The 11,632-nt window shown below is 33.6% G+C and overlaps 1 protein-coding gene across 3 annotated transcripts in view; it reads right to left on the minus strand.

Annotated features, from left to right (window-relative positions):
- Positions 1-5,549, minus strand: part of LOC126778087 (cGMP-specific 3',5'-cyclic phosphodiesterase-like) — a 133,881-nt gene extending 128,332 nt beyond the window's left edge. For all 3 annotated transcript variants that reach the window (XM_050501454.1, XM_050501457.1, XM_050501455.1), the window contains exon 1: positions 5,327-5,549. The gene's annotated coding sequence lies outside the window, so the exon portion shown is untranslated. The remainder of the gene's footprint in view (positions 1-5,326) is intronic.
- Between the last annotated feature and the right edge of the window lie 6,083 nt (positions 5,550-11,632).

Below are 11,632 nucleotides of genomic sequence, written 5' to 3' on the forward strand. Positions count from 1 at the left end.
AAGTTATTGTATTACACCGCGCAGTTATCCCCTTATCTATAGCAATAAACCGTATCATTGAGTTCACACATCACAATATTAGGTGTTACTTGTAGCTGCACTCTTATATATTTGGTTCTGCTTTGCACCCGAAGGGCGTATAATGCAGAGAAATAATTACACAAAAGATAAGAAAATAAATAGCATCGCTTTGCAAATTCACCCGTTGCCTTAACATAATTGTTCCCAAAACAAGTATAAAGATAAAAAATACAGCACATTTTACAGTAACTTTTTTCTAATTAAGTTTTAACTCCCAATGGGTGTATTTAAATGATACATTTGACTCCCTAGATACCCTATAAGATGGTTTTTTCGCAGCAACTATTGAACATAAGTAATATTATGCGTATTAAAAGTTGCAAGTCATATACATATAGCTAATAACTTTAATATTGAAATGTCTACTAACGCTTATGTGATACGCGATATATTTATCTCGAAATATTGTCTGCGATCGCTCTTTTAGCGATAAGCCCTCTTTTGTAGATAGCTGATTCTATATAAATCTTATTGTTGTGTTGGTTATTAAAATGTTTTACTTTTGTACAAAGATTTATTCCACCATGCTGCCCCGAGCGGGATATTCATTGGTCAGAATTTCATCAACATGCACAATTCCTTCTCGATGTTTTCCTCATTTCGTTGAACACGAGATGAATTATAAGCATGTAAACTAAGTGGTGCCACATCGAAATCCGCGATCTTCGGTTTAGATTCACGTGACCCGAGCATACACCACTGAATTTTCATGTGCTTATTTGTGTTTATAATTCATCCCGTGCTAGACAGCACAGGAAAACATCGTCAGGAAATCTGCATACGTGTCTAATTTCACGGAAATTCTTACATATATATTCCATCAACCCGCATTGAAGCAGCATGCAGCATGCAGCAGCATGATCAAACCTTCTCCTCAAAAGAGGAGAGGAGGCCTTAGCCTAGCAGTGGGACACTCACAGGCTGTTACTTAAACACTATTCACTATGATTACCATCTACTTGGTTGATGACAGTAAATGTTGATCCATACATTATATTCAAACAATGTAAAAATTAAGCAAATTCAGAAAGACAGCACGATATGTGTATCTCTAGATTCCTTTTTAAACTTTAAGATGTGCTAGAATCGACCTGGTTCTGCTTCAAAGACTAATAGACCTGGTTTATTTATAATGTACTGAATCGTGCCGTGATATATTTTACACCCTTTTCATACTGCAATTACAATGAAAGTAAGTAACATTTTATTAACCGCAGTTAGCGTAAAGAATTTCCATTTAGAGTTTAATAAATGATTTTCTATAAACTAGCTTTAGTTTGCGATAAACATGCGATAATGAGGTTCATAACTTTCTACGTCGTAAATGATGTATAATATTATGAATGAGCACGATTTATTAAAGTGCACAGATGTGTGCTCAAACACAAGTGCACTCATTTTCCTCCGCCACGAACTGAGAGAGCAATCAGGGGAGAAACTTTACGTACATTGTGAGCCAAAGCCAACTTAACTTATACATTTTACTGAGCCAATCTTCTATTCGAATCCAGGTATCGATATTTTAATGTATAGAATATCCTAAAATAAGAAAGCTAAAGATGCTGAGAGGCCAACTTATAGTGGTTATCAATTTGATGGTTTCAGTAAAATTTTCATCATTTCACCGATTAGTATAATATGCATACATATATTAACAGCTGAAGTATATTACTAATAAATTATCAAATATCATGTGCATAATATTTTTTTTTATTTAATTAAATCACATTGCAATAGCATAGCGATAATCTTTATTACGTGAAAAAAGTTTAGACAATTTTTAAATCTAGACTAAGCCAATCCATTTACTTTAATACTTTATTGTACATCACACCACAAAGAGAAAAATACAAAACATGTATATTGCCTAAATAAATGTACAATTATGGCATTTAGTCAAGCGTTTATTATTTATTGTTGTAAAAACGTCTGACAGTAAAAAATATTAATGTTAAAACGAAAAGTCAAATATAATAATCAGTACTTATGTGAATATACCTACATGTTGATTATTTATTTAAAAAAAAAACGTGAATATTTAAAAAACAATAACTTTCTAAATTTTACCTCCACCTGCATTAACATCGTTTGCTTCTAGACCAGTGATTCAAAATGTATTAAACGAAACAGATACAAAATATGTCATCATTAAACCTCTATACACATACTCTTTAAATTATTCCATTAAACAAATCATAAGGTCACGTTGCCGTTTACATTATTATCAGTTGACATGTCATCTTAATGGTTTCCTTATAGGACCAAAGTGACAGAACAAAGTGCAAGGCAAAGGTTATGCTTTTAACCAATTTACTGAACCATCGTTCAGTTCTTAATCCTTTGAAACCTCTCAACCTTTATCTATACACGAGATAAATCTATATAGGATCTTTATTTTCAATATGCATTCAATACTGCTATCCATTAACGCTCATAATAAACACTTCAAATAGAAGACGTAAGTGGAAGGATTCGTGAAACAAAAAAAAATATTTTAAGTTATTTGCAGTTTTATGTTATTGAGTTAATTACTTATTCGTGTATAAAAGGAAAATTATTAATTACTTTTATAGCTGTTAATTTTTTAAAACGAAGATGCGGTATCTTCCTTTTAAATCTGTATAAGGACTTAAAATGTTTTTTGATGTAACAAATTTAAAAAGTTTAATGCAATAACACCTTCGTCTACTTATGTCTTCGATTAATATAACATTTATATAAAGCATTAACTCTTAATATTAATAAGCATGTCAAATATATAAATAAGTTTAACATTTATTCAAGGCAGTACGAACAAAATATGCTCTACTGTGCCTCTTAAAGACGAGATGACCTAGCAGCTTACACTACGTAAATCAGGAGCAAGCACATCTTAATTGATGTTCAAGATTTAATCTTGTGTTTAGTGTATAAGAAAAAATCGAGAGGAAACCAGCATATATTTGATATGAATATGCCACATGTATTCAACCTGCATTGGAGCAGCATAGTGAATACAACCTCCTTAAAAGGAGCCTCGTTGGCTTTCGCCTATATTGTATGTATACATGTATTTATCTGTTATATATATTTTTTCTATCGGTCTTTTTCTTTTTATTCCTTTAGTATTATTAATATATATATAATTTAATTTATTAATATACATATTATAATATTTTAATAATTTCGTACGTATGTAGTTTAAATAACAGAACAAATATTACGAATTATGCGCATCTCTTCTTAATATACGCGAAGTAAGTTTCTTCCAAAAAACACGTTATTAAAATATTATATTCCAAAGGAGCTAAAAACGTACCTACAAACCATTAATACTTCTTCCGATACTTAAAACTTTACTTTGTGAAGTCTAAACATATAATATCAAAACATGACGAAAACCTTCAAAAATAAACAAATTATTTTTTCAGATTAAAATATGTATTCGGATATCGAAATTCGTATTTTTAGAAAGTCCAAGAAGGTTACCTGAAAAACTATATTTGCATATCCCAATTTTTCGCCTACAATACGGATGCACTGTTAATATTAAAATGTTTAGCAGCGTGATGAAGTTATTGATAGTGATAATATATCATTCCAATTTTAATTAAAAATCCAAGAAAAAAAACATTAGAATGTATTAGCGCATTTTTTTTTGTCTTCGTGTATTTATTGCTACAACTGCGTTTAGAGTATTGCAATAAAAAATATACTATATTTAATTGAGCTCTATAATATTATCAACCTCAAGTATCACTTCTAGTTCTCTATTTGTTTGCTTATGATAACAAATCACTCAACCAAGCTAGATTACTTAAAACTTAAAACAAAATAATAATGGAAATAGGTTCTCTATGTATATTTTTTTTAAATAACATTTGAAAATAGAATTCGGGTTAGAGAAGTAATTGGTAAGCATTGGTAAGCAGCTTATGTTGAAAATTTGTTTTTGGCAGTTAATTAACATTTGACCTGAAATATATATTTTTGAATACTTTATTCACCTTTGATGATATAAATATCAAAAATAGAATGTTAAGCTCAGTTTTTTTTTTTAATTTTGTATTATATACTGTAAAACTAATTTTATTGTTTACTGGTGGTAGGGCTTTGAGCAACCTCGTCCCGTAGGTACGACCTACTAATCAGATATTCTACCGCAAAACAACAGTACTTGGTATTGTTGTGTTCCAGTTTGAAGGGTGAGTGAGCCAGTGTATACATATATGGACAGGACATACATAGCATGTTAGTTTCGAAGATTGATGGCGCGTTGGCGATGTAAGCGATTGTTAACATTTCTTACAATGCTATGGACGTTGATGACTATTTACCATCAGTTGGTCCATAAGCTCGACCGCCTACTTTTACTATAAAAAAGAAAAGCGGCGAAAATAAAAATGAAATTGAAACAGTAAATGAAATGCATTACAATTAAAGGCCTGAAATTCTTTCACTGCTTTTGCTTTAGGAGCGTATTACAATTATATTCAGTCGTCATGATAAAAAGGATACTTAAATAAAAAGAATGACGAATGAATAACTCGATCTTTCTGTTGTGTAACTTTTCAAACAATTATTCACGATTAATCCACAGAAAACGGTTTTGAACAACCCAATTTTCTCAAATATATAGCCCTAAAACAATTGTATTTGGTTTAAAAAAGGAGTTAATTCAAGAAGCTAAAATATTATATTTATTATACGTAGTAATATTTATTTAATTGAATCTTCCGAACAGTGGTTAATGCACTCTATGTAATTATTTACCAGCAGTGTTATAATACGATAATATTATGTACTAACGAGTCCTTTGACTACGTCAAATAGTTGAAATAGATATTCTAAAGACCAAGTAAGAGATCTAACATGATAATAATATGAATGTTGATATTTGCATCGAATCAATTAAATATTTGATGTTTTTTCTCGTTATAGTACGAAAGGATACCGGCGATAAACGCGTAATATTTTGACGACTGTCTTTCATACTATTTTCGTTTTTCTTTTTTTAATACTTTATTTCTGTTATTCATATTAAGTGTTCTTTTAAAAAGAATAGTGCAACACTTTTATTAAATGCTACGTTTAGTAAAGTGCTCTTAACTAGACATAGCTATAAGAGTTATTTTTATAAACAACACTTCTCTCTTTATTACTAAACACTCAGCATTATTCGTGACCTATCAAGGGTGACCAGCTAAAGTCGTGACAGCAATTACATAACAAACATACACACTTAGAAATACATGAAACTACTTACTTTTGCTGAAAATTCTATGTAACCCCTCAAACAGATCGCATTACACGGTGCGGTATTGACGCGGCGGTAACAATAACAAGCTGAGGTTGAGCTGTATCGTCACTGATATAGAGAAACAAAACACTAGCAGAAAATTTGAATTCACACGCGATTTTATTGAAGAATTTTCGTTATCAGTTCACGCGGTTAGGGCAACGCCGAAACGGCGAGCGTTCTGTCCCTATTACGGTTGGAGGCAGACTGAAGGCTCTGGCCGAGGTGGACCGGGCCAATCATGAGTCCCCCCTCGCCTCTACGCCCGCCCAGGCACGCGGGCTGCGAACTACACACAGATTAAGTAATATAGGCCAAGTGCAGACACACCACGGTCTTTTGATATAGTAACTAAGAACATCCTTTTCCTGGTATTGTACAATTGCCGGATCGGTCTTTTTAAAGCATACAAATTTTTCCTTCAATTATTTTTTGTTGAATGATAATTTTATTTAGTTTGAATATAAGCACATTAAAGTACCTAGACTTATTATTTTTAAAGTAATACATTATCTCAATGAAGATCGAACGAAAAATTAATATAATTGTATTGCTTATAATTACAATACAAAATAACATAATTATAATATGCACCTAACTCTATACAATATTTTACGATAAGCCCAATTTAACTAATTATTCGGAGTTTAACGCTGATAAAGTAAATGGAGCGTGAATTCATCACGGTTTTGTCTAATTTAAAACTTATTTAGTTTTAAATTAGTGACACGTCTATAAATATTTTAATCTTTGCATCGCGACGACTCCCCACTGTTTTTGATCAGGCTTAAAAGTATGTTTCATTCATGAAACAATTAGCCTTAGGGCACCTACTTTATACAGTCAGTTTCGTTTTTGTCATCATCTTAAAATATCAAAGTTGAAACTAGTTTCCTTTTAAGAAAAATCAAAGAAAACATATGAGTTAATAACTTTCCTGATAGTTTTCATATTTCATTTATTTAAAATGAAAATGGTAGCCTGATGGTATGTGGTCATCAGCGCCTACAGACATTAGCAATGCGAGAAATACTAACCATTCTTTACCTATGTACATTATAATCCAAGATTGGTGGCGCATTGGATAGCCAATGCGCCACCAATCTTGGATCCCTAGGGCCGACACCGACTCACTCACTCTTCCAAGCGGAACACATCAATATGTACTAAGTATTGCTGTTTGGCGGTAGAAAATGTTGGTTTATAAATTGGACGGGCTTATTTTATATTAAAAAAGGTGTCAGGTCGGTCTCAACTGTTATGAAAAACGTAATGAAATACAATCGTTATAAAAATCTAAGTGTATCAATAGCAATATGGCTGATTCTCTCAACTTCATTATCTAATCTACCAACTGGGCGAATTTCTAGCTGTTGAAGAAAACTAGACTCTTTTTCTGAGTCCTTATTTATGACACAAATATTTTTATTCAACTGTAAAAAACTTATCGAGTTTGTATGTCAAGCGATTCTTAGTATTATCTAAAAATATAAAATCTATATCTCTTTATTTTGTATAACCTATTTTAGATATACAGATTGACTGTCTCGCTAGTTCAGTGGCTAGCTTATGAGACTGCAGAGCCTGAGAAACCAGGTTCAATCTCCGAGTGGGGCCATTATTATTATTTTCTGGTAAGAATTTCTCAATGGCAGCCCCGATTTTACTCAAGTGCTTATTCTCCAAGCCTTAAAAAGCAGGTCGTCTTTGGTTCTGCCTGATCTCTCTCCATTTCTCTTCCTTTACCCTCTTTCTATCGTTGTTTTCGATTGCATTGTCAGGAAACCTGCATGTGTCTAATTTCACTAAAATTCTGCCACATGTGTATCCACCGACCCGCATTGGAGCAATGTGGTGGAATAAGTTTCAAACAGGAGTGGGACATATGCAGACTTTATATTATGATAGTATACGAATAATGGGTAATGAGGAGTGGGTTCCACTCATAGATAATGGCCTGGGATAAGCAACTTGCTATTAACAGGAACCCCCACTGTCAGGTGTAATCTTCTGTGAACGTATTGTATGCGTGCGACGTATACGTCAAGCGCAGTTATCTGTCACACGTGCAACCTTTAATATCAACGTTGCGAATATTCAAAATTCTCTTCCTGTATATTCGCTTCAATACAAATACTTGTTAAATATTCATAATAAATACTATTGATGCGTCCCGCGGTCCTTGTATCACGTTATTCGTGTGCATGCATGCAACGTTATGCAAATTATAAATTAAACACAGCTCGGTTAAGCTTACCGTTGTGATAATTACTGCTGTATAATTACAATAACGAGTAATTTTAATATATTATAAGGACATAATAATTATATGACATACATAGTATTATGATGTTATCATTTTAATTATTTTTTGATTCAAATTTGAATGGGAATGAATGAAAATGAATTACTTTAAGTAATTTCAAGATTAATTTTGGCATCTGTAATATGTTCCGTACTTTAGTTTTTAAAATTTTTTGTAAATTAATTTTAACATCGAAAAAAATCTGGTAATATAATTTCTAATCGTAATGTAATATAATTAACGACCCATTAATGACACATTGCTGAGTCAAGACTTCGTCTCCTCTTGAGAAGATATGGGCTTATTTACCCACGATGCTTCAATGGAGATTGGTTGATATCCAGGTGGTGCAATTTCTTTCAAGGGTATCTCGCGATGTTTTCGTCTATCATCGAGGATAAGATTGTTTGAACAGTTATTGTTATTCATTTTATTATAAGCACGAATAATCGGAAATAATATAATATAGTTGGGTTCCTTTCACTGCTTCATCTCAGTTCTGACTATTTCTTTAGGAATAAATTGTTAATTTTCGACAATCAATTTGCACGTTACATTTTAGTAGAAAATATTAATTTTGTTTTATTTATTTTTAAAAGAACTTACGATTGTATTATTGACCACAAAATGCCAATAGTCAACGATGACCATTTACCATCAGGCAGGCCTTTTATTTTATTTTATAGACCGATAAAATAAATGTAACCTCCGTATCAAGTTCACCGAAAAAGCTTTGTTTCAAATTTATTTAATGGCTTAAATCCAAATCTTATTGTGAACAAATAGTATGTTCGAACGTAAAAAAAATATTATAAATAAATTTTAATAACAATTAAAACTTAGAATGCTTCTTCGAAATGTTTCATATATTTTTAGTATTGAAGAACGGAAATAAATCTTATATAATTTGAAAGGTGACTGACTAAGTGGTCGATTTAAGAAGAAAAAATCAACTTCAAGTAAAATCAATACAATAAAGTAAACGCACATAGAACTTACATTTAAGTCCGTAAATAGAGTAAAAAGGTTCCCACTTTCGTTCTTATAGAAAATGGAAGCCTTCTTAGATAAATGTATCGATAATGTGTGTTATATTTGTCATTTTTTTATTCTGAAAATTTGCTTCATTTGTTGTTTTTAAATAAAGAAGTTATTACCAAATATTACCAAAATATCTTCATGATGTTCACATTTAAATGACTTCATTATATACACTTCCATTCAAGTCACAAAATTATTGTCAAAGCTGTATTATAAATTTCACCAGGGATATTACAATCACACGGAATGTTATCAATTATTCTGCTTCCCACATGATCGCCTACCAATTTCTGGTAAATTGTAATTTCAATATGTTATCAACCGGTCACTAGTTTGTCCGGTTATAATTTCACTTCTGTAACTGTCAAAGAGTCGACCAATCAAAACGCTCGATTCCTCCTATTAGTTCTATTATTGAAAATTTAATTAGTGTCGTTAATAATGTCTTAATTAACTGAAATAAGTTCATTACCTTTTATGAAATTGAAACTATTTGTCAAAATTCCGCGCTATTGTAATATTACTGGTGAAATTATAAAATCACCGCATAAACAATAACTCATACATATCTTATATATAAAATGAATGTTCGTACATCTACTTGCGATTTGTAGAGTTCGACACTGTTTGACCGTTTGATATTTGGCGAATATTTGTTAAAGTTGGCATAGAGAAAAACATTATAATATCTACTTTGTTGAAAGTTTGAAGAAAATTTGAAAGTTTTAAAAATCGTATGATACTACACATGTATATACAGGTGACTGATTGAATACTATCAATATTTTAGGAGGATACTCGGTACATGATTCTCATTCGAATTATGTAAAAAAATAGGTACTTAATTTTTAACCAAATTTACAAAAAATTAAATTTAAATAAATGAAGTGTGGACACAAGATGGCGGCGCTGGCCCGGCGCCGTCGGCGGCGCCGTCGGCGCGTGCGGCGCGGTGTTGTATTGTGCCGCTTGACACCCGCAACACCTGCCCCGCGGCCAATTAGTCGGACGAGCGCTGCCGTAAGGTTCGTATGTCCGTTTTCCCGCGCGCAGGCCTAGCGATCGATCTTAAGCGTATACCTAATCTGTCGTGTGTGATTCGTCATTAATAATTAAGTATGGATTAACAATACACAAATGCAGAATACCTGGACATGGTTCGTGCTTATGCGCGTGCGAATGATAGCTTACCGGGTGCTATCAATTTGTACCGGGAGATGTTCCCCAATCGCCGAGTACCTACTGCCAGCGTAATCTTAAACGCTAATCAAAGGCTACGAGACTTTGGACAGTTCCGTACTCCAACAAATGCCCAATGACGAGCAGGAGCGGCATACCCTGTCTCCCTACAAGCACATTCTCGAGTATTTCGAGAACAATCCAGAAGCGAGTACTCACCAGTGCTTTCGAAAGTGTTAAAAGTGCCCCGTTCGTGTTAAATCATAAGACAATATGCGTAAACGTGCCGAACGTGTATCATACGAGAAGGAGCTCACTTTGAACATTTGTTAAGGTTAGTGTAGTTATGTAGGTAAATAGTTTAGTTTAATGATTGACAATCGTTGTAAATAAGTATAATTCCATTTTTAAATACGCCGGAAATACCAAGATAGGTAAACAGTTCATATTAATTTTTGTCCCAAGTTCACATCATTTACCTAGTCAACAAATTTGTTGCTTAAACGAGTGAAATATCTTGGTATTTTTGCCTATCCTAAGCCAGGATTAAAGTATGAAGAGGGATTGGATCATTCTTGTTTATCAAAGGTAGCCTGCTACCCTGTTAACACGTGGCGGCGTTTGGATGTAGGTATACTACCGCGCGATAACTAAATGTACCTACCTGTTTTGTGTCGACAGCGCAGCTAGGGTGTCCACACGACGCGTAATTAATGACATAACTCTTGGTTATGGTTAACTTTACTTAGAAGTTTGTTAATATTTATATATATATATTTTAATCATATATGATCGTCAAAAATCACGTCCTTAAGTATCGATAGTATTCAACCAGTCACCCTGTATATCACAAATAAAAACAAGTTTAAAGAACCACTGCAAAGCTTGGTTGGCCTAGCTAGCTAGCTATGCCCTGAGGAGGACGGCATCCGGGATCGCCTCGCGCTGCCGTACGCACTAGCGATTACCTTCGCCCCCTGAGGAGAGCTCCACCGAGCCACGAGTGGAGCAATACACGGGAGAGGCCGCGGATGCGTTGCATCAACATGATCCCGCCGCCTCTCCGATCCGTGCTGAGGACGGCCATCGCAGTGGTTTTAGTGGGTAAGAATCCCACATAACCCAGTTCCTCTCTCCCATGGGAGCTGGGTACCTTTCTGAAGGCTTCCACTGCGTGAAGAAAAAATCTACCTAGCTACAACCGAACCTACCTTACCTACCTAACTAACCTACCTTCTTTTTAACGCTGGAAAAACGCGTTTCGCGTGTCCCCCACGGGAACAGTGGGGTATGTGGGGCTCGCCGCAGTCCAAGGCGCCGAGTGCGCTCCGAACATCGGAATACCCACTAAAAAACCAGCGGTACCCTTTCCGTCTTAACGTGGAGCGCCACGTGATCGCTTTCGCATGCTACCGTGACGAAGAGTATAACCTACCTAATCTAACTAGTGTTTGCAACACAGGAGAAGAAAGACAAATAAATAAATTTGATTTGAATAATTTATGATATTCAATATGGATTCGCTTTCAATAACGGTGAAAGTTATTATCGAAAATAAAATTAAAGTAACTATAAGTAGTTAAGTGGAATACTAAATAATGATAATAATAAATAATGATATAGATAATAATGATACTAATAGTAGTATAGCAGAGCAATTAGCAAATCGCATGGAATATGAAAATCAAAGGTTTGTTTACCTTTACTCCTTCCTCTATTTGAATAGTGAATAGTATAACATAAGTCTT

This window comes from Nymphalis io, chromosome 25 (genome assembly GCF_905147045.1).
Source record: "Nymphalis io chromosome 25, ilAglIoxx1.1, whole genome shotgun sequence".
In the NCBI taxonomy this organism is placed as follows: domain Eukaryota; kingdom Metazoa; phylum Arthropoda; class Insecta; order Lepidoptera; family Nymphalidae; genus Nymphalis; species Nymphalis io.